This window comes from Gossypium arboreum, chromosome 13, assembly GCF_025698485.1.
Source record: "Gossypium arboreum isolate Shixiya-1 chromosome 13, ASM2569848v2, whole genome shotgun sequence".
In the NCBI taxonomy this organism is placed as follows: domain Eukaryota; kingdom Viridiplantae; phylum Streptophyta; class Magnoliopsida; order Malvales; family Malvaceae; genus Gossypium; species Gossypium arboreum.
Window position 1 is genome coordinate 81,568,727 of NC_069082.1, and position 27,120 is coordinate 81,595,846.

At 36.7% G+C, this 27,120-nt stretch overlaps 1 non-coding gene across 1 annotated transcript; it reads left to right on the plus strand.

The window, feature by feature from the left end:
- The first annotated feature begins 17,057 nt into the window (after positions 1 to 17,057).
- On the plus strand, positions 17,058 to 17,164 carry LOC128287496 (small nucleolar RNA R71). The gene has a single exon (XR_008278196.1). It is a non-coding gene; the product is annotated as a small nucleolar RNA R71 (small nucleolar RNA).
- The last annotated feature ends 9,956 nt before the right edge of the window (positions 17,165 to 27,120 follow it).

Here is a 27,120-nt window from a genome sequence, read left to right on the forward strand (position 1 = left end):
TAATTTTTTTTTCTTGCGGTTGGAAATTATAAGTTTGTAGATTTATTTTTGTTCGTGTTTGAGATAGACATTATTATAATTATAAGGAATATTTGAATTTATAGTAGTGTCACGCAGCTGGGTGATCCACAAATTTCATCTACCATGTGAGTAAGAGCCATCACTCAAGAAGTCGGATCGTGTTGCAACTCAAAGTCCCAGTTGAAGGTAATTATACGGTCTTGAGTTGAATTGTAACTAGGGCTTCAAGTTTACAAATGTTATGTTGTCAAGGGATGGAACATAAATGAGACCCCGATTAGTAGTGGTTATGTAGATAGGGGTGAAACAAAATTTTTTTTTAAAGGGCCAAAACTAAATTATAATTTTTACGATAGTAAAAATATAATTTCATCATTTTAATAACCTATATCTTTATAATTATTAAAGGATTAAATCAAAATTTTATATTTTTATGGGGCAAAGTGCAATTTTACATTTATTAATTTAAAATTTTAAAAATATTAAAGGGCCTAAATGGATAATTTTCCATTTTAGGAGAGTTGGAGCCCTTGCTAGCCCCCTAGTTTTGCCTCTGTATGCAAGCATGACAATGAGTTTTTCCTCGTTAGAATAGGATGTTTTATAAAATCTAAATAGAAGTACGAGGAAAAAAAACACAGTAGTGTTTCAATATAATAAAATAATGCATCTTATCCATCACCACCAAAGGCGGTGACCCTACTATTATAACCTGTGACAGAATAGGGGTGTAATAGGTTATATTAACAAGGTCACTGCTTTCGGATAGACAACATGAATTATTTAATTATACTGAAAGACCTCTTGCATGTTCCTTCCTTACACTTCAGTATGTGTTTTATAAAAAATGCTCCTATGACGAGGAGAAACTCGTTGTCGTGCCTATATAACCACCATCAACTAAGGCCCTACTTATGTTCCATCCTTTGACAGCATAATCTTTGTAAACTTGAAGTCTTAGTTACACTTCAACCCGAGACGATATAATCACTGCCAACTTGGACCTCGACTTGCAAAGTGATCCCAACTTCTCAAGTCATGGCTCCATACTCACACAGCAAGTGAAATTTATAGGTTACTGAGCTCCATGACATCACCGTGAATCCAAACACAACTTAAAAGTATGACTATGTCTCTCCTAAAGTTAGAGAGAAATAAATATTTAAATCAGGAAATTTTAATACGTAAGAAAAAGAAAATAATAATTTAAAAAAAGACAATAATAATTTAAAGGAGACTGAGATATGGGTGAGTAAGGGATGAAAACGACCATTTATATTGGGATAGGGCGGGTAAAAAGGAAAATTTTTTAATTTATCATGGGAATCCCGAGTTGCAATGTATAAAATTTATCTCGAGAATCTTGGGTCGCAAGGGCTTAGAGGTAGAAGCAATCAAGTTGGCCTGAGTTTTGAAATGGCCATAGAGAAAATGCACCTTGCAGGAGGCATTTTCACTGACATGCCAGGTGAAAACACTTCCTGTAGGAGATGTTTTCTTTATAGGCATTTCAACTCCCAACTTGATTGCTTCTGCCTCTAAGCCCTGCAACTTGGGATTCTAAGGATGAATTTCATACATTACAAGGGTGCTAAAAAATGCCACTACGGGGGAGCGTGTTCTCCCCCTCAAATTTCAACTTTAAGTGTATACCTCAAAAACTTGTGATGATTAGGGCATGTGTTGTTGCTGGAATTGTTTCATGTGCATTGAGATAAGAGCTCTATAAAATAAACTCAATACAATCCATTGAATTTCCATACTAACCTTTGAAGCAGATTATTGATCTTAAGGATACTTGACATTAGGAGTTATCGACATTGTCGTGAAAAATTTGAATTTTGTTCCTACGTTGTTGTCCAAGAAAAGGTAATTTGTAAAATTACGTGTAGGTTAAGGGATTTGGGTGATGATAACTATATTTATTATTATTATTTTTGGTTTTAAACATGTGGAACAGGCTCTTTGGTTCAAGATGAGTAGGTGAGTCAAAATTTTTATCTATTACAAATTTCATCGAGTTGGGCCCTTTTTTGTATCAACTTAATATGAAGATCTGACATTCAACCGAAGCATAATGTTAAAAGAGATCGAACAAGGATTAGGGGCAAAGTGGGGATCCGAAGAAGAATTTCGAGCCTGAAATGTAGATATCTTTTGTCATTAAACCTCGTTAGATATGTCATTTTTGAGATCACAGAGGACAACGAGCTGGAGACAGTGATCGAATCACATTGCTGTAGTGGGAATGTTGTACTAGAGTTATATGTTGACTTCGTTGGAAAGGATGAAGGTGGCCCAATCTCAACCACACTATGTCTAGAAAAGTCCACGCTAGATCAAGAAGCTAAAAGTTCGACCACAAAGTTGTGTGATAGATTCACGTTATTGCTGCAAAGCTCATACCAAGACACCCCAAAATCATCATCAATGGTGAGGCATTCATTAGTTTCGCCCTTTGATTTCAACTTTCGGGGAAAGTCAGACGTATTTGGTCACCGGCCTATGGTACACTTGCACGACATTTTATCAGTTCCTTTGATTTCAACTTCGGCATGCTTATGTTCAACCCCGATAACACTTATACGGGTACGCCATCAAGTTACCAGGGTGGGCAAAAAAAAATGATTTTCGGATTGACATCGGATTTACAATAACAAATGATTTACTCCTGGCAACCTCGACCAGAAAGGGACATTCAACCCTAGACTTGCAACCAGTGTTGATAACAAAGAGGACGAAGAAGGGTATAAAACAAATAATGACCTAATAGAGGAGGCTAGACAATTGGTGCAAAAATTGAAGTAATTTCCAAATTGGATCCCATTCCTACTGAACCAAAATATGATGGATTTGACGGTCAAACTTCGGACATTGCTTGATGGGATGACTTGGGTTCACGGCGTACGAAGCCCCTCCCTACATGCGTACTCTCTATGTTGTAGTGAAGGTGGTTTAAAATTCCTAGACCTTCCTCATAAAATACCAAGGTATGCGACTTCGGCAATAAATTTTGGCCATTTAGAGGTTGGGATAGAGTTTGACTCCAAATATTCTTTTGTAGCTACAATCAAGCGGTATAACATACAACTTAGTGTCAACTTCATCGCTACATTGATGATCGCTATACTAACTAAAAATTCTACTAAGGCAAGCTCACCTATCGAACAGTAGTATAGTTAAGGTGAGACCGAAAATATCATATCCACAAGGACTAAAAGTATTAGTACTTACCATCTTTTTTATTATCTAGCCTAAGAATTGAAGGGATGTTTTCTAAACTAAACTTAATTATCTAATTAACTAAGAATGCGACAGAAATAAAAGTTGGAAAATATTCTTTGGAAAACCGATGGAGAAAACAATACCCAAGGAAGAATCCACCTAGACTTCACTTATTACTTTTGTATTAGACAATTTACTCACTTGACTTAATCCGTAAATATCCCTGGTTTATGTTATTATCTCTCTCGAGACTAAAAACAATTGACTCTCAGTTGATTAATTGAAATCTCTTTCTAATTAAAACCCCTATTGTCGCATTAACTCGACCTATGGATTCCCTTATTAGATTTGACTCTAATCCGGCATATTTATGTCGTCCTATCTCTAGGATTGCATGTAACACCTCTAACCCGTATCCGTCGCCGGAATAGGGTCGTAAGATGTTACGGAATAAAACACAATTCCGATCAATTATAATAAACATTACATAATCACATGAATTAGTCTCGAAAATTTACTAATTTTTTTTAAATCATAAACTAATACACCTATCATTGTATACATGCGACATTAGTGATATTATAGCCTATACTGAATCTCATATATATATATATACATATACAACTCACATCTTACAACCAATTTTATAAATTTTAAATACAAATTTGCAAATTTGTAAATAACAAGTAAATTTTTATATATAAAATCTCTTGCGTTTATCACCTTAAAAATCACTTATACCATAAGTAAAATTTCTTATCTTACTCTGCATGTGTCCTAAGACACGTTTGCATGCGTGTTATATCAAATCACACTTAAGACATAATATGTAAAATCACGTTTATGGATACTCAAACATATATATATTTATATGGATAATAAAGTAGAATACATTACCATTTTCATGCATATTATGCTACTGCTACCACACTCTCATTTATAAATAAATTCATATGGAGGACTTTAATTAAATACAAACATATGTCATGTCTATTTGACGTATTACAATACATTCTCATTAAATCACACATAAACCATTTTCATATTATCATGATCATACCTACCAAAGCACAAGTGGACAAAAATATATCGTAATAAACCTTGCCATATTTTTTAAACCCTATCAAAAATTCAAAACACTGAATCATGAACATTACTAAGTCACAAACATATTCACTAGGTTCACAAATATATTTCACATAAAAATTTACATCGATGGATTAGTCGCGATTCTTTCAAGCCATTGCTCATTTCTTAAACATGCAAGATTTATCTCACGTAATAATCATAGATATATAACCTGCAACATTCAACCATAATCATCATAGACCATACCTAGCATGATTTAATTCAAACATTTTGATTAGCCATTTTCGCATGGCTTTATACACAACCAAAATTTATCATTCAAACCACACTTCAGCTTATACATGTCATAATTCGAATTTAACTTAGAAAGGTACCCCAAAATAATAGATAGTGTGATGAACTTCGCAGACGATCCCCGAGCCTGTAACTTGATTTCTAATATCTATAAAACAAACAAGGATACACAAAATAAGCTAATATAGCTTAGTAAGTCATAAGCAAATAGTAAACCCAACAAAGTATTTAATTCAATTAAGTTAATTATTATTTATAGTAACTAACTACCATTTAATCTCAAGTTATACTTATAAGTACATCCACATATATACATTCGCACTTAAACATCATCTTGACCGAATGATCAAATACACACATTGTTTATTTTTCAATCAACTTACCAACCACTTTATTATACCCCTTTAATGCACATATTTATTTATATACAAGTAATTGCATTTTTTTACTTGGCGGGATACTCACCGACCATTTGGGTATATTAATATTCAACTTCCCAAAAACCACAAATTATATTATAATCATGCTTGCATATACTTTTACACATAAGCTAAAACAAAATCACTATGTAGTATTGCATATATATACATAAATAGTCAACAAGACCAATTATACCAAATCATATATTACATTTAATTATGAGTCATTTTTTCATACTAAATTTATATAACTACAAGCCGAATATACATATGCTAACATCACTTAAAGTCATTATCATCAATTATGTGTGAATAAAACAAATACCGAGTACCAACTTACCTTATCATTAATAGCCAAACAATTAATTCATACCTGACCGCTTTACTCGTATTACACAATCATGCACAATTTACCTTTTCCCGATGAACCATTCAGAATCGGATAGGACACTCAGATAATCACATAAATCGTACAACGCCAACGTCCTAGACGTGGTCTTACATGTAGCCACATATCGATGCCACTGTCCCAGACAGGGTCTTACTCTTAAACACATATCGGAACCACATATCGATACCATGGTCTTACTCGCACACATATATCGGAATCCTATGTCATGACATATGTATCCTAACTATTCCTAAGGTTCATACGGGCTCTGGACGTCAGAACCTATTGAATCGAACTCGGAAGTGTAGTAGTCAAATTTAATCATTTTCGGCCATAGCATATTCAAATTCTACATTTCATAACAGCATATAAATATAACATTTAATTACCAAATAAACACGTCTATTTGCTTATAAACTTACCTTGGACGACACAAAACAGAATCGGGCAGCTAGTCGACGACTTTCGTTTTTCCCCGATCCAAATCTGATTTCTTTGGTTCTTGATCTAAACATATTCAAATTAAGCTCATTCAAACATATTTTCATTCAATTTAGTCCAAAAACACACAAATGGATTAAATTACCATTTTACCCTTGACATTTACAATTTTTACAATTTAGTCCTTATTGCACAAAACATAAAATACATCAAATTTCTCCACACCCAAGCTAGGCCGAATATTACCCATGTCCATACAAGCCCTTATTATTCATTAATTTCACATTTTAGTCCCCCAAATTATTATTTTTGCAATTAAGTCCTAATTATTCAAAATCATCAAAAACTCCAATACAAAATATGTTAATCTAACACATATCTTTCATTTTTCATCATCAAACAACAAATATCACAAGTTATGAACAATGGCACAACTCAAAATATCCATCAAAATAAAAAATTCAAGCATGGGTTTTGTAGTACTCGAAGCAACGATCTCAAAAACGTAGAAATTATCAAAAATCGACAAAGAACGAACCTTGATTTTTGCTTGGAAGATGGCAGAACCTAGTCTTGTTTCTTTCTTTTTCTTTTTGTTTATATTCAGTGCAAGAGAGAATGAAAAACATAGTTTATTTTATGATATTATATCATATATATGCTTTAATAATTAACTTACTTTTATAACCTTAACAATTTAATATTAAAAACCACATATTATAAGTCTTTAACCATCCCACTAATATCTTTATAGGTTATTTACAATATAAATCCCTCATCCTTAAAAGCCACTAACAATTCGGCCCTTTATAAATTAAACTACCAAATTTTCAATTTACGCGATTTAAGTCCTTTTATTTAATCAGACACCTAAACGACGAAATTAATTCACGAAAATTTCACAAATATAAATTCACAGAAAATAAACACAGAAAATAATTTTAAAATATTTTTTCGGCTCGGATTCGTGGTCCTGAAACTACCGTTCTGATTAGGGTCTAAATCGGGCTGTTACATTGCTTGCAACTCCGCTTAATTATGGAGGATCTACTCTTAAACAAGGACTTTTGCTCCACTAAATAAGCACATCAAAACCTGAATTAATATCCTGAAATATTAAAATAAGAATTAAATCTCACACTTAAGAATAAGAACAAGTATTTATCATATAATTCAAATAGTAATAAGATTCGTCTTAGGTTTCAACTTCCCTAGGTATTTAGGGAATTTAGTTTATAACAATAGAGGAAAACATCTAAAAATTGGGACAACAACAAAACATAAAGAAACCCAAAGAACTTCTAAGGAAATTGAACGGAGATCTTAAGTCTTGAAGGAGATCCTGCTTCTGAGCTGATTCCGATGGCTGTTCTTCAAGTATTTTCTTGTTTCTACTACGCTTCCCCCTTTGATCCTCTTCTAGGATGTTTATATAGACTTTGGAATGCCCAGAATAGCCCAAACTTAGCCTTTTCTGGGTAGAATTAGACTTGAGCTCGACAGGAACACGACTGTGTGACACGCCCGCGTGAAGGTGCTCAGGCTGTATGTAGTTCTGACTTGGTTTGATGTCGACACGACCATGACACACGGGTGTGTGGATTACTCGTGTAGAAGTACCTAGGCCATGTGAAACATTGAATTAGGCCCAATTTGTTCGTTTTTGCCCCGTTTCTTACTCTTTTTGCTATCCTAAGCTCTCCTGAGTATAAAACATGAAATTAAATGATTAGGAGCATCAAATTCATTAAATCTTATGATAATCCTTCCAAAAATATTCCAAGCATGTAAAAATATGTATATATTATGGTTTATCAAATATCTCCACACTTAAGCATTTGCTTGTCCTCAAGCAAAATTCTCAACTCACAATTAAAATTAATTCTTCTTAACTTATAGTTCTCATCAATAATGTTTCAAAGCAATCCACAGATAATCAAACATTGCGAATTCAACTAAAAGAACAGCAAAGTTTCAAACAATCCAAGTTGAGAATTTTAATCATAAAATCATAAGTATCCCCTTTTATCTTAGTAATCACCTTTAATTCCAAATTGACAAGAGTTGACATCCTCACTAAAGATTCACTCAAATCACTCGAAGTATTTAAGGTTCACTAATTAAACTCTCAATAGTCAAACATGAAAAGTTATTACCATAGGCTTGCATGAAAATCAAATCTCCACCACTATAAATGAGATGATACACGAATCAAAAGGTCTTTAACAGGGTTGTAATGGGGCTTAGGTTAAAGGTGTGGATAAAGGTTGAAAAAGAGGGATACAATCGAGATTAATTTAATAAATTACCCAGCTTAGAAGAATAAAACTAATTTCTGAATTACAAATAGGTGCCAGAAATAAAACTTTCTAAAATGAAGTGAGCTTTCCCTCAATATAATAATTTTAACTTATCCAAGCTCTTTAAAACAATATGTAATTGAATGAATATAAATATACATTTTTTTAATAAGAATAGTAATGGAGAGTACATAATAATTCAGTAACTGAAATGGACGGAAATAGTTAGGTAACTAATCAAATCAAATCTCGATAAAAAAAAGGAGTTAATAAAAAGAGAAATTCTTAAAGAATCAAAAATGGTTTAGTCGTGGGTTAATCATTAAGGGGAAAATCAAGAAACAATGGTTAAGGCTCAAGGGGGTTCACTAGGGGTCAATTATGTGGGTAGGCTTTTTATGGGGTAAATGGGTTGAAACTTAAGTGCCTTTATCATTTTAGTATATCAAATCAAAGGTGTGGTCTCGACATGTATAATCGATGAAAGTTCTAGAATAGTGAATCAATGTTGACACACTCATAACCAATAAAATAAGTGAGCAAGGAAGATATATGTTCTAAAAGGCTCAAAATCTAGCGAAAATTATGGGTATTTGATGTCAATCCTGTAAATTTAGAATTTCAAGATAATACCTCAATTAAGGGAAACAACCTAGCAATTTTAATACTCAAAAGTCAACTTATCATGCTTGATTCTCTACTGCCTTAAAGTTAGACGATCAATACACAATAACCTATGTTTTGATCCAAAACATATCAATAAAAATTATGAATTAATCAAAATTCATTCTAATAATGATATGAAAAAAATTACTTGGGGATTAGACAAAATTTAGGGGTTTTCTAATAATGATATGACTAACCTCCCCACACTTAAGATGTACATTGTACAAAGATAGATAATGACAACATAAGCATAATATTATAGAAGAGGAGGAGAAGTGAAACTACCCTGAATTTGGATGTAGTCCTTGAAAGAGCGAAAGGGGTTTAAAGACATTGGAAATGATGTGCATATGACATTAGATAGAGGTGAAAGTGGTGGTAGAGGTTGGGTTCCACAATCACAGCGCTAAGCGAAGAGGTTATCGTGGTGGTTGCTATCGTGATGGCTATGGTCGTGGTCGAGCAGGACATGGCAGTCGTGGATTCTCTTTTCCCATAGGTCTGTTTATATATTCCTAAGTAGCACCAATCGACTGAACCTTTTGAAATATGATGTCACCAGTAATGGTTTAGAGCATTATATCAATGGGGTCGTTATGGTTACTCATAGAGAAACAGCCATAAAATTGAGATATTCAAAATATACTATTCAAAGTCTTTTTAGAACATGAAAACTGGAAATAGAAATAAAAATAAAAGAAAAATAAAAACAAAAGGAAAAGCAAAATAAAGTAAAAATAAATGGACTCAAAAGTCCTCATCGGCAGATGGACCGTGAGGTGGTGGTGCTAGAGGCGAAATGTGGAAATGCTGACAAATCTGTTGCAGAGTCGCCTCTATGTTATTGAATTGTTGAGTGTAATCTTGCTCAAATCAATCCAGGTGGGTAGAAATTTATGTCAATGAAGCAGCCGCATAAACTGGTCGGTGACTCGGCGGTGGCTGAGTAGGTGGGTCCTCATGAAATGAAGGGATATCTTTAGGAATATCCTTAGGGTCATCCTCATCGACGGCTCGTACTAGTCGGTATTGAGAAGGATCGAACCCATGACGATGCTCTATCATCCTCATATAAAGCATACTTTGGATGCCTTGTGGGGAATCTGGCCGATAAGTGTGAGCGATGAGACTGTGCTGATGTGTTTAGAAGCCCAAAGTATCGAGTTAGTCGAGTCATGTAAGGGCCGATGCTGATTACTCCCTTTCGGTGTCGTTCGGTCTGATGGCGAAAGGAAGGGGCGATGAAGTATGCAAGATCGAAAATATGCCCTTGCCTCATGCTCCATAGAAAGTATGTGTCGTGAGTGTTAATGATGCTGATGCTTTCTCGTCGCCCTGTTAAGGTGTGGGCTAAAAGGGCATGGAGGTATCGCAATGCCGGGGAGAAAGCCGATGCCTTGGAACAGCTGGGATCATAGATGCCGGTAGTAGACATAATGGCTGCCTAACAAGAGAAATGTGCATAATGGATGTGACGGTGGAGATGGGGAAAATTGTTGTCCTCCATAATTTTTTTTGTATCAAGTCCCAGGGCCACTCTAAATTTTGGGACACTCAATTGTTGCACTAGATTACCGAGACGGAATTGGACTATGCCTGGGTCATCATACTCCACCATAACCGACTGTAACTAAAATGTCGAACAAAGTTCCAAAGTGAGTTTCGGTACATTGGCTCAATAATGTCAAAAAAGCGGTCTCACGGAGCGGTAGCGAAGAGGGCCCGAATAAAATCAGCTAGGTGGACCTGCTTTAATGCGGCCCAATCGATGCAACAGCCCACACCAAGGGGTCAGGCACGTAGAATCTGAAATAATTCCTCCTGAGGTCTTGGTGGAAATTGGAGGAATGGATGGTGTATCTCAGCGGTGGGACTCGAGGAGGTCACACCTGATCCCTTTCGCTTTTTAACGGGGACAACAGTTTTCTTACCTCTTGTGTTCATCATAATTTCCTGCGGAAGTAACCACATGACTCGAATCAACATAGTAACCAAACGAATAAGAACAAACATCCAAATGCAACTTAATCAGGCAGACGAAATAAGTAGAATCATAATACCTAGTAAAAAAAACTAACTAATTGAGTACTAAATATATAAGCAAACTATGAATTTACTCAACAAAACAACCCTAAAATCTAAGTATCATATTACGAGCATCCAAAGCTTACTGAATCAATAACTAAAGAAGAATCACAAAAGCATTAAAGCAATAGTAGTAATAAGAAATCAGTCAAATAGGAAAAAGATAGAACAGTGATAAAGAACTATGAGTAGTAATAGTAATAATCAACATAATAGGGATGATTAAAATAATATAAAAGAGTTAGAGGTGCAAGAGAGAAAACCGAGAGTGGTGGTTGGTAGTAGGGTGCGGAGGTGTGTGGTGGTGCTTGGTAGTCGGGGGAGGAAAAAAGGGGAAAAGAGGAAAGGAACAGAGAGGGAGAAGGAGGAAAGAAGAGAAAAGAAAAAGAAAAGGGAAGGAAAAATGGACAAGGAGAATGGTGCTGGTTGAAGAAGATAGGGGAATAGTGAAGGATGAATAGTGAGTTTGTATATGAATGTGGAGAAATTAGGGTTAAGGGAGGGGAATAAAAGAGGGCCACGATCGTGTAAGCCCCGTTTTGGGCCACACGGACATGGCCCATGCCTGTGTGGTGTGCTCCTAGCTGGTGTTTTTCGTGAAATTTTAAGTTAGTGTCGCACACGGTCCCTTAGACACGCTAGTGTCCCCAGGTCGTGTGGTGCGCACGGCTGCATCGCATGGCCGTGTGCACATTCGTTCGCTTCTCCCACGCTCGTGTTAGGTACACTACGCCCATGTTCATGACTTGTGCTTATGGTCTGATGATTTAAGTCAGTATCGCATACGGCTTGTGGACACGCCTGTGTGTCTAGGCCGTTTGACCCACACAGTCACATCGCATGGCCCTGTGCTGATTCATTCACTTCTTCCACACCTGTGGTAGGTCCAACACGCTCGTGTCTAGTAATCAGGATTGCACATGGCATTCGGGCACGGCTGTGGCATCAGCCCGTGTTGTATTCTTACTTGTTGAAAGTTTCAGTTGTTTGTGAAAGTTCCCACACGGCCTCAAGCACGCCCGTGCTTATGACCGTGTGACTTCCACGGCTGCCTCGCATGTCTGTGGTGATTTAATGCATGCCGTGCCTTTGCTAATTTTTTGGGAATTAAAGTATAGTTCCACCACGGTCTGGGACACGCCTGTGTCCCTTAGCCTTGTGGTACACACGGCTATATCACACGGCTGTGGCTATTTATCATAGCCCATGTGTTATCCTATATTGGGGAAAATGTTTGTTCTGTTTTAGCATGGCCCTGGACACGCCCGTGTCTCCTATCCGTAGTGATCCCACGGCCTAAGGCACGCCCGTGTGCTAGGCCGTGTGTGACAAGAATACCTACAGTTAGATTATATAAAACAAAAATGGAAAAACAAACTAAGGTTACTTAGTGGGGTTAGTGTTTGGGTTGCCTCCTGAGGAGTGCTTATTTAGAGTCTAAGCTTGACTTTACCTTGTGAGTATGTTTAGGCAGGTTCGCGGAGCCGTAGCTCCTCTTCATTGTCTTTAACATTCTCACTGTTATAAAGTTTAAGACAATGTCTATTTACCTTCAAAGTTCTTTTGGTTGGGTGACTTACCTCTACTGTGCTATATGGAAAGACGGTTTGGAATACGAAAGGACCTGACCATCATGATTTAAGGTTCCCAGGAAATAATTTGATCATTGAGTTATATAGCAGGACAAGTTCTCCAAATTCAAATTGCTTGTGTTGCTTTAAACGAGCATCATGGCGGCGCTTCGTTGCTTTATTGTATAATCGTGAATTCTCATATGGATTAGCTCGCCATTCATCTAACTCGTTCAGCTGCATCAATCTCTTTTCACTTGTATTAAAGTTCAAAAATTTTATAGCCCAGAATACTTTATGTTCTAGTTCAAATGGTAAATGACAACTCTTCCCATAAACAAGTCTGTAAGGAGATGTTCCTATGGGGGTCCTAAAAGCAGTTCTATAGGCCCATAAAGCATCATCTATTTTCTTTACCCAATCATTCCTATTTGACTTTACAATTTTTTCTAGAGTACGTTTAAGCTCTCGATTTGTGACTTCGACTTGTCCACTAGCTTGAGGATGGTAAGGGGTAGCTGTTCTATGGTAAACTTCGTATTTCTTAAGGGTTTTATCAAATTTAGCATTACAAAAATGAGTACCCCTATTACTGACAATTGTTCTAGGTGTTCCAAATCGAAAGAAGAGTTTCTTAAGGAACCTCACCACCATTCTAGCATCATTAGTAGGTAAGGCTTGGGCTTCCACCCATTTAGACATATAATCAACGACCACTAAGATATATTATTTCCAAATGAGCTAAGGAATAGACCCATGAAGTCAATACCCTATACATCAAATATTTCACATGAAAGCATATACGTTTAAGGCATTTTGTCATGTTTAGAGATATTACTTGTTCGTTGGCATTTATCAAAAGAAGTAACTTACCTGTTGGCGTCTTTGAATAGTGTGGGCTAATAAAAACCTGATTCGAGTGTTTTATGTGTGGTCTTAGTCCCACTGTAATTTCCTCTAGTCGGTCCTGAGTGGCAATGTTCCAAGATTCTAATTGCTTCTGACTTCATAACACATCTTTTAATGACTTGATCTGCACATATATGAAAAAGAAAAGGATCTTCTCAAAAGTATTTTTTCACATCAGTAAAGAAGCGTTTCTTTTGCTGATGTGTCAACCCTTTTGGTGTAACGTTAGCAGTTAAATAATTTGAATGTCTGTAAACCAAGGTTCCCCGGAGTCAGATATAGCAAAGAGTTGTTCTTCATGGAACGAGTTATTTATCTCATGTTCATCATGCTCCTTGAGATGTGGGTTTTCTACTCTAGATAGATGATCTACTGCAATATTTTCTCCCTTCTTATATTGAATTTCTAAATTGAATTCGTGCAATAATAAAATCCATCTTATTAGTCCAGGTTTTGCATCTGTTTTAGTAAGGAGGAATCAAAGAGCTGAATGGTCAGTGTAAACGACAACTTTAGATAATATTAAATATGGTCTAAATTTATCGAATGCAAAAACCACAACCAACAATTCTTTCTCAATCGTCGTATAATTTTCTTGTGTGGCTGTCAATGTTTTGCTAGCATAATAGATCGGTTGAAAGTGCTTGTCTTTCTATTGTCCAAGAACCGCACCCACTGCAAAATCATTCACATCACACATTAGTTCAAAGGGTAAATTCTAATCAGGTGCAATTACAATTGGAGCATTAATTAATTTATCTTTAAGCGTATTAAATGCTTCTAAACATTCCTGACTGAAATTGAAAGCCACATCTTTTTCTAGTAAATTTGTTAAAGGCTTAGCTATTTTAGAAAAATCTTTAATAAATCTTCTATAAAATCCAGCATGACCCAAAAAGCTTCGAATAGCCTTAACTGAACTAGGGGGAGGTAATTTCTCAATAGTTTCAACTTTCACTTTGTCAACCTCGATTCCCTTGCTAGAAATTTTGTGGCCTAACACAATCCCTTCACGAACCATGAAGTGACATTTTTCCCAATTCAGTACAAGGTTCGTTTCCTCACATCTTATTAGAACTCGTTTAAAATTTTCAAGGGAAAGATGGAAAGAGTTACCGAATACTGAGAAGTCATCCATAAATACCTCCATAATGTCTTCCACGAGTTCATAAAAAATGGCCAACATGCATCGCTGAAAAGTAGCAGGAGCATTACATAATCCAAAAGGCATTCGTCGATAAGAAAAAGTACCATATGGACATGTAAATATCATTTTCTCTTGGTCCTCAAAAGATATCGAGATTTGGAAATAACCAGAGAGTCCATCTAGGAAGCAATAATACATATGCCCAGATAATCTTTCCAACATTTGATCAATGAATGGTAAGGGGAAATGATCTTTTCTTGTGGCATCGTTCAATTTCCTATAGTCGATGCAAACTCTCCATCCCATGACTATTCGCATTGGGATCAGTTCATTCTTCTCATTAGCCACAACAGTCATGCCTCCTTTCTTAGGAACAACCTGCACAGGGCTCACCCAAGAACTGTCAGATATAGAATAAATAATTCTAGCATCTAGAAGTTTAACTACCTTAGCTTTTACAACTTCTTTCATGTTAGGATTCAGTCATCTTTGAACTTGCACACAAGGTTTATATTCATCTTCCATTAAAATTTTATGTGTACAAAAAGAAGGACTGATCCCTCTTATGTTAGAAATTTTCCAAGCTATGGCTCTTCCGTGCTCCTTCAACACTTGGAGTAACTCGTCCTTTTCGGTTGGCTGTAAATCTGAAATAATCATCACTGGTAATGTGGAATTATTTCCAAGAAACGCATATTCTAAGTGATTTTGTAGTTGCTTTAATTCCAATTTAGGAGGTTCTTCAACAGAGGGTTTTAATTTTAATTCATTGTTTTCCTCAATACCTTCATAGCTCTTCTGTCTCAATGAAGGCTCATTGGAATTTAGTTCAGCTTTTATCTTACCTATCATAGAATCATTGTCATTTACCTCCTCTCCTTGGGCAAGACACAGTTTCAACGTGTCCTTATGTATGATTTCCTGTAAAGAATCTTGAGTAGCATGATCAATAGAATCAATAAAATAACAGGAGTCATCTTATTCCCTAGAAAATCTCATGGCATCATAAATTTTAAAAATAATTTCTTCGTCAACTACCCTAAGCACAATTTTACCATCACCTACATCAATAACAGCTCTAGCAGTGGCTAAAAATGGGCGACCTAAAATTAAAGGCACCTCAACATCCTCATCCATGTCAAGCACAACAAAATCAATAGGAAACATGAATTTATCTACTTTTAGGAGTACATCCTCGATAATACCCCTAGGATATTTAACAGATCTATCGGTTAGTTGAATACTCATCCTAGTAGGTTTTGGTTCCCCAAGGCCAAGTTACTTGAACATTTGTAGAGCATCAAATTAATGCTAGCGTTTAAATCAGCTAGTGCCTTCTCAACATTTAAACCACCAATTAAGCAGGGAATAGTAAAACTTCCCAAATCTTTCAATTTGGTTGGCAGTTTATTTTGAAGTATGGTCGAACACTCTTCATTGAGTTCTACTGTAGACAACTCTTCAAACTTCCTTTTATTTGTTAAAAGCTCTTTAAAAAATTTTGCATATGTAGGCATCTGCGAGATAGTTTCAACAAAAGGTAAGTTAATATGTAGCTATTTAAAAAGTTCAAGAAATTTACCGAATTATGGATCAATGCGGTCTTTCTTCAGCTTTTCTGGATACAGGATTGGTGGTTTATATTCCTTCAGTATCGGTTTTTCACTTATTTCATGTTTCACCCCCTCTTCCTCTTTTTTATCAGCTTCTTGAGGCAACTTGTTTTCAGATTCAGCTAACACTTTCCCACTCCTTTGGGTAACTACTTTCACGTGCTCTTTTGGATTGGGTTCGGTGTTGCTAGGTAGAGTCCCTGGTGGTTTCTCTGAAATCATATTAGCCAGCTGTCCTATTTGATTCTCGAGCCCTTGAATTGATGCTTGCTGATTTTTAAGTGCAGTTTCAGTATTCTGAAAATGGGTTTCTGCTACTGAAATAAACTTTGTCATCATCTCCTCAAGGTTTGGCTTTTTCTCTTGCTGGTAAGGTTGTTGTTGGAAGCCTGGAAGGGATGGTGGTCTTTGATTTCCTTGGCCTCCCCATGAGAAATTTGGGTGGTTCCTCCAACCTGCATTATAAGTGTTACTGTAAGGATTATTTTGAAGTCGAGGATTATTACCCATATAATTTATTTGTTAGTTCTCCATGTTAGGGCTGTAGGGTGGATATTCTGAATTGCTCGTTCCGCCTTCACTTGCATCGCACTGCATTACTGGATGAACCTGCATAGAGCCAAGTAAACCATCAATTTTTCTATTCAAAAGTTCTACCTGATTTGAAAGCATAGCAATCGAATCGATGTTAAAAATGTCGGCTACTTTTGTCGGCTTTATCCTCATGACTTTCCACTAATAATTATTTAGTGACATCTCTTCTATGAACTCATAAGCCACTTTAAGTGTCTTATTATTGATAGTTCCACCAGCAGCTGCATCGATCATTTGTCTAGTTGAGGGATTCAGACTGTTGTGGAAAGTTTGAACCTGTAGCCAAAGAGGTAACCCATGGTTAGGGCACTTTCTCAATAGATCCTTGTATCTCTCCTATGCATCATAAAATGTTTCTAAGTCCATTTGCACAAAAGAAGAGATATCATTCCTTAACTTTGCCGTTTTGGCCGGTGGAAAGTATTTGAGTAAAAAATTTTTGGTTATTTGTTCCCAAGTAGTGATTGACCCTCATCGTAACGAGTTCAACCACTGTTTAGCCTTATTCCTTAATGAAAAGGGAAATAACCGAAGGCAAATGGTATCATCAGAAATGCCATTTATTTTGAAAGTATCGCAAAACCCTAAGAAGGCCAAATGAGTATTTGGGTCTTCAACCTGCAAACCATCAAACTGAACAAACTATTGAATCATTTGTATAGTGTTAGGTTTCATTTCAAAATTATTAGTAGCAATTGTAGGTCTAACAATACGCGATTCAACCCCCGTTAAATTAGGCTTAGCATAGTCATACATAGTACGAGGAGCAGGATTCTGATTCACTAGATTTGCGGCAACCACAAGAGGTAGCGAATTATTTTGATTTTCAACTATCTCTTCAGTTATAGTATGGATATCGTCCTTTTTCTCTTCCTCTATGTATTGTAGACTTCGCCTTATTTCTCTTCGGTTTCTACGAGCTGTGCTCTCGATCTCACTGCCAAAAAGCAAAGGTCCTGACGGGTTCCTCCTAGTCATAAACTGAGACACCTGCCAAAAGCAATTAATAAGAAAAATTTAGAAAAGAAAAAATTAAACTAAAAATAAAAAGTAAATTGAAATAAAAGTAAAAATGGTTAAAGTAATAAAAATCAAGAGTTCCTAATATCTTAGTCCACAGCAACGACGCCAAAATTGATGGTCGCTAAACTAACTAAAAATTTGACTAAGGCATGCGCACCTATCGAACATTAGTATAGTTAAGGTGAGACCGAAAATATTATATCCATAAGGACTAAAAGTACTAGTACTTACTATCTTTTTATTATCTAGCCTAAGAATTGAAGGGATGTTTTCTAAACTAAACTTAATTATCTAATTAACTAAGAACGTGACAGAAATAAAAGTTAGAAAATATTCTTTGGAAAACTAATGGAGAAGACAATACCCAAGGAAGAATCCACCTAGACTTCACTTATTACTTCTGAATTAGACGATTTATTCACTTGACTTAATCCGTAGAAATCCCTGATTTATGTTATTATCTCTCTCGAGGCTAAAAACAACTAACTTTAGATTAATTAATTAAAATCTTTTTCTAATTAAAACCCCTATTATCGCATTAACTCGACCTATGGATTCCCTTATTAGATTTGACTCTAATCCGGCAGATTTATGTCGTCCTATCTCTAGGATGGCATGCAACTCTGCTTAATTATGGAGGATCTACTCTTAAACAGGGACTTTTGCTCCACTAAATAAGCACATCAAAACCTGAATTAATATCTTGAAATATTAAAACAAGGATTAAATCTCACACTTAAGAATAAGAACAAGTATTTATCATATAATTCAAATAGTAATAAAATCCATCTTAGGTTTCAATTTTCCTAGGTATTTAGGGAATTTAGTTCATATTAATAGAGGAAAATATCTCAAAATTGGGATAATAACAATACATAAAGAAACCCAAAGAACTTCTAAGGAAATTAAATGGAGATCTTCAGTCTTGATGGAGATCCTGCTTCCGAGTTGATTCCGATGGCTATTCTTCAAGTATTTTCTACTTTCTACTCTGTGTCCCCCTTTGATCCTCTTCTAGGATGTTTATATAGACTTTGGAATGCCCAAAATAGCCCAAACTTAGCATTTTCCGAGTAGAATTAGACTTGAGCTACGATCGTGTGACACGTCCGTGTAAAGGTGCTCAGGCCATGTGCAGTTCTGACTTGGTTTAATGTCGACATGGCTATGACACACCGGCGTGTGGCCTGCCCATGTGTCACACACGGGTGTGTGGATTACCCGTGTGGAAGTGCCTAGGCCATGTGAAACACTAAATTAGGCTTAATTTGTCCCTTTTTGGCCCGTTTCTTGCTCTTTTTGCTATCTTAAGCTCTCCTGAGTATAAAACATGAAATTAAATGATTAGAAGCATCAAATTCATTAAATCTTATGATAATCCTTCCAAAAATATGCCAAGAATGGGGTAAAAATATACATATATTATGGTTTATCATACATGCTCCTGATATGAGAAATATGAGGCGATGTGCACAATGCATGGAACAAGATGTCCATGGAAAATCATGAAATCTATGAGGAAGAAGTCGGCATTCTAGATAATCAGGAAATTTATCGTGCCACATACATGTGTTGTAGTTGGTATGTACCATGGTTAACAACATCGACTTGAATTTTGACATTTTTCTTACATTTTATTACGTATAGTAACCCAACTTATTATTTTTCAAACATGTTGAACGATCATCCGGAAATGGATTTGGATATGGTATCTAACTTTATATTACCCATGGTCAAAGCAAGTCATAAGATTTCGATTCTAGTTTTGATTGCACACATCCATAGAGAGTTTGATTACATCGTATCCTACCACAAGGCATGGTTGGCAAAAAAGAAGGCGTTGGATAATATGTATAGTGGGTGAGAGAAATCCTACAATGAATTGTGATAATGGTGTAAAGTACTGATCACGATTTTCGTGTGACAGGTTTCAAATATTTATAATGAATCATTCTTTAAACTAACTATTATCACGATGTAAGCAAGTGTACCTATTGAACATTAGTATAGTTTTAGCAAGACCAGATTGTCGAACCCAAAGGAACTAAAAGTACTAGTAATGACTGTCTTTTTATTATCTAGCCTAAAAATAATGGGGTTTGTTTTAACTAACTAATTAACTAATCTAAGAATTCACAGAAAGTAGAATTGGGGAATTACTTTTGGAAAACGATTGAATTAAGACAATACCTAAGGAAAAATCCACCTAGACTTCACTTGTTATTCTAACTCCGAATCGGACGATTTATTTATTTAACTTGATCCGTAGAGATCCCTAAGTTATATTATTATCCCTATTCAAAACTAATAACGTCTAATCCCTAGATTGAATAATTGAGACTTTTCTCTAATTAACGTCCTAGGGTTGCATTAACTTGATCTATGGATCTCCTTATTAGGTTTCACCCTAATCTGGCAAGATCTTATCACCCTATCTCTAGGCGCGCAATCAACTCCGCTTAATTATGACAAATGTACTCTTAGACAGGGTCTATTCCTCCTCTGAATAAGAGCTTATCTTGAATCAGTATCCTGGGATATCAAAACAAGAATTAAGAATACATAATTAAGAACAAGTTAAATATTTATCATACAATTCAGAAATTAATAACAAGATTCGTCTTAGGTTTCATCCCTCTTAGGTATTTAGGAGATTTAGTTCATAACTAAAAAGGAAAACATCTCAGATGAATAATGAGTACAAAACATAAAGAAAACCCAAAACTCCTGAAGGGAAATTGAAGGGAGATCTTCAGTCTTGATGATGAATCCGGCTTCTAAGATGGATCAATCGGCTTCCTTCGAGTAATTCATTCCTTCCTTCCTCCGTGTCCCCTTACTTTCCTCCTCTAGGGTGTATTTATAGGCTTTAAAATGCCTAGAAGCCCTCAAAATTGACATTTTCCGAATTGGACTCAACTTGGGCTCGGCAGGGACACGCCCATGTGAGTCGTGCTTTGAATCTGCCAAATTGACACAGCCGTGCGGTTTGCCAGTGTGAGGAGGTCCAGGCTGTGTTGAATTCGTACTTTGGCCCATTTTTCTCTATTTTTGGCCCGTTTCTCGTTCCTTTCGCTCTCCTATGCTCTCATGAGTATAAAACATGAAATTAAAGTATTAGGATTATCGAATTCACCAATTCTAATGGGAAATCATCCATAAAATGCGTTAAGCATGGGGGAAAATATGTATAAATTACGGTTTATCAAATACCCCCACACTTCAGCATTTGCTTGTCCTCAAGTAAAATTCTCAACTCATAATCAAAATAAATTCTTCTCAACTTATAATTTCTATCGATAATATCTCAAAATAATCCATAGGTAAGCATAGATTGAGAATTCAACTAAAAGAAAATCAAAGTTTCAATCATTCCAAGTTGAGCATTTTATTCTGAAAACATAGGTGTCTCCCCTCGTCTAAGTAATTACCTTGTATTCAAAATGTCATAGAGTTTTACATCCTCACTAAAGATTCACTCAAATCACTCGAGGTGTTTAAGGACAATAAATGAAGCAATCAATAGTCAATAATGAAAAGTCATTACCATAGGCCTGCATGAAAATCAAATCTCCACCACTTATGAATTGAGATGAAACATCAATCAAAAGGTCTTTAGAGGGTTATAACGTGGCTTGGTTAGGGGGTGTGGTCATAAGCTAAAAGAAAAGGTTAGAATAGAGATTGAATTAAAAAATTGCCTGACTAGAAAAATAGCTAGTCATCAATTGTGTACAATAGAGCTTTTCTCAGAATAAGGAATTTTAACTTCTTTAGCTTAGAAGATTACTACTACTAATAAGTATACATTTTTTTTAAGAGCAAGTTAAATACAAAATAGAATAAAACTTAGCTAAGCAACTATTTCAATTCCAATCTCGACAAAAAATGGGGATCAAATTAATTTAGGGGATTTCAACAATAATGGGTTAAGGGTTAATATTAAAGGTAATACAAGAAATGACTTGTTAGCTCAACAGGGTTCACTAAGGGTTAATCGTGGAGGTAGGCTTTTCATGGAATGAGTGGGTTAATCATAAGTGTCTTTCTCATTTTGACATATCAAATCAAATAGTGTGGTCTTGACATGCATAATCAAGCAAGTTCTAGAATGGCAATTCAATACTGACGCACTCAAAGCAATAATAAAAGTGAGCATGAAAGAATTAACAGATGCTCAAAAGGCTCAAAAATCTCACACAAATTATGGCTTTTTTTATGCTTAAAACTTGTGAATTGCAACTCAAAGTAATACTTAAACTTTGGGGAAACAACCTAAAATTTTAAATTCTTAAAAATTAACTTATCATGCTTGATTCTCTAATGTCTTAAGGTTTAAACAATCAATGCATAAATGCCTATGTTTTAATTCAAGATATATCAATCAAAATCATAAATCAATCAAAATTTATCCTAAATACGATATGGGAGCTTTTCAAGAGAACAAGGTAGTCATTCAAGGATTTTTCTGATAATGAAATAAATACCCCCCACACTTAAGATGTACATTGCCCTCAATGTACAAAGATAGATAGGAAAAGATAAATTTGTAACCATAAGATAGGGGGAGAAGTGACACTTCATGTATGATAAATTCCTCGAACTGGAGTTTTGGAGAGTAATCGGTGCGAGAGTGAAGGAGGATACTCTGGCGGTGGTAGAGGTTCATTAGTTCATAAGTCTTGCGCCAAAAGAATATTATATCTAGTGGTAGCTATGGTCGTGGTCGATCAAGACATGGTAGTCATGGAGAACCGTTCCCGGTGGAGTTTTTAGTTCCTATGCGATGATGAGCTTAGGAGCTCTATATAACTGTGATAAAAATAAAGAACTTTTTAGGGGATATTAAGAAGATTAATTACTTATAAAGAAATAAGCAAAATTGATGATTAAAAAAATAAAATTTTAAAATCTAATAAAAATAAAAAGTAGGTTTAATAAAAATTAAAAACATAAAATAATAAATAAATGTTTTTAAACATCCTCATCGCTGGATGGTTCGCGAGGTGGGACTAGCGATGAGATGTGGAGGTGCTGACAAATCTGCTGTAGAGTAGAATCAATGTTGTCAAATCATTGAAAACACTGCTGCTCGAATCGAGTGAGGCACTCAAAAATGTCAGCATATGAAGTCGCCGTATGAACTAGACGAGAGGGTGGTGGTGGCTAAGATGATGGGTCCTCGTGTTGGGAAGGGACATCATCAGGAATGTCCTCGGAGGCCTCCTCCTCGGTAGATTGGGCAAGACAATATTGAGGAGGGTAGGTTCCTCGGCGCTTTTCGATCATCCTCATGCTAAGCATGCTCGAGATGCCTTATGGAAACATCTGGCCAATGAGGGTTAAGGATGATTCTTGGGCCACGGTGCTGAGGAGCCCGAAGTGTCGAGCCAACCGAGTAACATAGGGGCCAATGGAGATGACGCCCTTCCTACGTCACTCCGTCTAGTACAGAATCGTAAGGGTGATGAAATAGGCAAGGTTGATGACGTGCCCGTGTGACATAAACCTAAAAAGTAGGCATCGTGAGTGTTGACGATGCCAGTGCTCTCTCGCCTTCCTGTAATCATGTGAGCCAAAATGGCGTGTAGGTACCTCAGAAATGGAGGGAGAGCCGATGCCTTGGAGCGGCAAGGATTGTAGGTGACCCCACCTAGTATTAGTGCGTCCCAGCACCGTGAAGGAGAACGATGGATGTGGCGGTTGAGAGCATGTAAGTCATTCTCCTCCTTGAATTCCTCCGTATATAAACCCAGTGCTGTACCGAATTCTGGGACACTGAGCTGGCAGATTAATCGGCCTAGACGAAATTGAATCGTGCTGGGATCATCGTAGTTCGTCATCACGGTCTGAAGATGAAATGTGGAGCATAATTCCATCGTAAGCTCGAGATACGTCGGCTCGATGATCCCAAAGAAAAGCTCCTAAGGGTCGGTGGTTAGGAGGGCCTAAATCGCATCAGCCAACTGAACTTGTTCTATTGCAGCCCAGTTGATGCAGTGGCCTACAATTAAAGGTCGGGCCCGGAGTATTTGGAAGAGTTCTTCTTGGGGCTCGGTGGGGAACCTCAGGAAAAGGTGACAAACTTTCGCGGTAGAACCCAAGGAAGATGACGCTCCCTTCCTTTTCTTTGTAGCAGGGACAACGGCCTTTTTACCACGTGAAGACAATATTGTATACCTACAAGTGGAAACATCAATTCGGCTTGATGAGTAGACAAGGAAACAAATGCGACTAAATTCGAAAAGAAAAATGCATAAATATGTTCAGCCACAACTACTAAGTTTAACTAAAACAATAAGTTCAATGACCTATTTTTGTGGCATTAGCAAGGTGATATAAGTAAAAATGGCAAAGAATGGAATGCAACATACTATATGAATGAATAGAAATGTCAACACAAAAGGAATGATTATTTCAACTATCCTAACCATGAATATGCACTTCTAACTAATCAAATGGAGTAGAGAAATCATGTAATGAGTAAGAATTTGAACATGGAAAAGATGAAAACTTGTTCTATAAATGAAATTTGAGTGATAGAAAGATGAAAATAAAATGAAAAATATAGATTACTATGATAAATAGCATTATAAATCAATGAAATAAAAGAGAAAAGAGTAAACAAACGCTAAAAGAGATAGATTGGGTGTCGAAAATGAAGTTGGAAGCGGCGCATGGGCGTGGCGGGGAGGGTGTATGGACTTGCAGCGGCTAGGGTTAGGGTTTTTGGATGAAGAAGAAAATGAATAGTGCAGCCTATTTATAGATTTTGGGGCACACAGCCATGGAGCAAGCCTGTGTTCCCCAATTTTTTCCCGTGTGACACGCGAATTTAAAATTTAGGAGCGTCTGAACATTTAGTTCACGCCCGTGTTCCTTGGGCATGTGGTTGAACACGACCATGTCGTACGACCGTGCCTGGCTTCGTTCACTTCTCCCACACTCGTGTATGTAGGCCTACGCCCGTGTTAGTTTAACAGGTTCGACCACGGGTGCTTGGCACGAGCATGTCAAATGCCCGTGTTGATTTGATAGGTTCAGCCAGGGATTCTAGACACGGGCGTGTCGCACGCCCGTGTTGTTTTGGCAGGTTTGCCCATGGCCATGTCGCACGACCGTGGCGAGTTATCGTAGCCCGTGTTGGGGAAATCTTTGCCCTATTTTCACACGGCCCTAAGCACGCCAGTGTGCTTGGCAGTGTCTGTGTGGAAAAGCCTGTATTCAAGATCTCTGTTAGTAAGTTAGGTGTTAAATACTAAAATTTAAATAAGTTAATATAGTTAGTGGTCGAGTTACCTCCCGAGAAGCACTTATTTATAGTCTAAGCTCGACTTACCTTTCCACTGAATGGTCATGGTGGTTTGAGGAGTTTATACTCCTCATTCCTGCTATCAGTCTCATCAAAATAAAGTTTTAGACGGGTGTTGTTTACCTTAAAAGTGCCAAACTTGGGATGACTTACCTCGACTGTACCGAATGAGAAAATGCTAAGTTCCGTAAGAGGAATTTCTTCATTCGGTGTGGTCCTGACAATGTAAGGATCTGCGGCATCTAATAAGACTTTATCTCCAACCTAAAGTTGATGTAGGAAGGTGTTGAGCTCGTTCTGGCGTAGTTCTGGTTTATCGTGCGTTCTCGGTTTATGTTTCTGCCATTCATCTAGCTCCTTGATTTGTAGCCTTCGATTTTCATGAACAGGTTCTCTTCTACTGCTTGAGAATGACTCATGTGCTTCCTTCAGACTCATTTCCTACAAAGTAGGTTGTACCATATTGTCAGTTTTGGTAGAATGGGTTAAACGATTACCTTTAATTTCCAATGTGTTGCCAGAATTGCAAGCTTGAAGGGTGATTGTTTCGTCTCCCACACGGAGTGTGAGTTCACCTGTGCCAACATCAATAATCATTTTAGCAGTTGCTAAAAAGGGCTTTCCTAAAATCAAAGGAGTGTTGCTATTTTCCTCTATGTCTAAAACAATGAAGTCAACGGGAAATATAAATTTATCGATTTTAACTAGCACATCTTCAATAATACCCCTAGAAAATCTTATAGTTTTATCTACTAATTGAATGCTCATCCTAGTCTATTTGGGTTTCCCAAAACCTGATTGTTGGAACATTTTGTAGGGCATGACGTTAATACTAGCCCCTAAATCAGCTAATGCATTATTTACATCTAAACTACCAATTAAGCAAGGAATCGTAAAACTCCCTGGATCTTTTAGTTTATTGGGTAGTTTATTTTGGAGAATAGCTGAGCAAACTGTGTTTAGCTCCACATGTGACGCCTCGTCCAACTTCCGCTTATTTGCTAAAAGCTTCTTTAAAAATTTCATTGCATTTGGCATTTGCGATAGAGCTTCAATAAACGGTAAGTTAATATGTAATTTTTTTAAGAGTTTAAGGAATTTACCAAATTGTTCATCTGAGCAGTCTTTCCTTGTCGCATTGGGGTATGGCACACGAGGTTTATATTCGACATTCACTGATTTGTTTTTATTATGACCTACCTCACCTTGACCTCTGCTTACCACAATTTCTTGTCTCAGTTCTAGCTCAGGCTCAACGAATCTTTCTTCATCTTGAACATTAATCGCGTTGAGCTGTTCCTTTGGGTTGGGTTTAGTATTACTTGGCAAGCTACCTTGTGGTCATTCGAAGATTAGTTTAGAAAGCTGGCCTATCTGAGTTTTGAGCCCTTGGATTGATGCTTGTTAATTTTTAAGTGCTGTTTCGGTGTTCTGAAAACGAGTTTCTGACACCGAGATAAACTTTGTGAGCATCTCTTCAAGGTTTGGTTGCTTTTCCTGTTGATAGGGTGGCTGTTGAAAACCCAGAGGACATTGTGGTCTTTGATTTCCTTGACCTCTCCACGAGAAATTTGGGTGGTTCCTCCAACCTGCATTGTAAGTGTTACTATGTGGATTGTTTTGAGATCGAGTATTATTACCCATGTAATTTAACTGCTCGTTATCCATATTATAGCCATAAGGTTGGTATTCCGAATGGCTTGTTCCACCTCCACTTGCTTCGCACTGCATTACTAGATGAACCTGTGAAGAATTAAGAAAACCATCAATTTTCTTATTCAAAAATTCTACCTGATTAGAGAGCATGGTGACCGAATCGATGTTATAAACATCGGCTGTTTTTGTTTGCTTTGCCCTCATGACTTGCCACTGATAGTTATTCAGTGACATCTCCTCTATAAACTCATAAGCATCTTCAGGTGTTTTATTATTGATGGTTCTGCCAGCAACTGCGTCAACCATTTGTCGAGTTGAAGGATTCAAAGCACTATAGAATGTTTGAACCTGAAGCCAAAGTGGT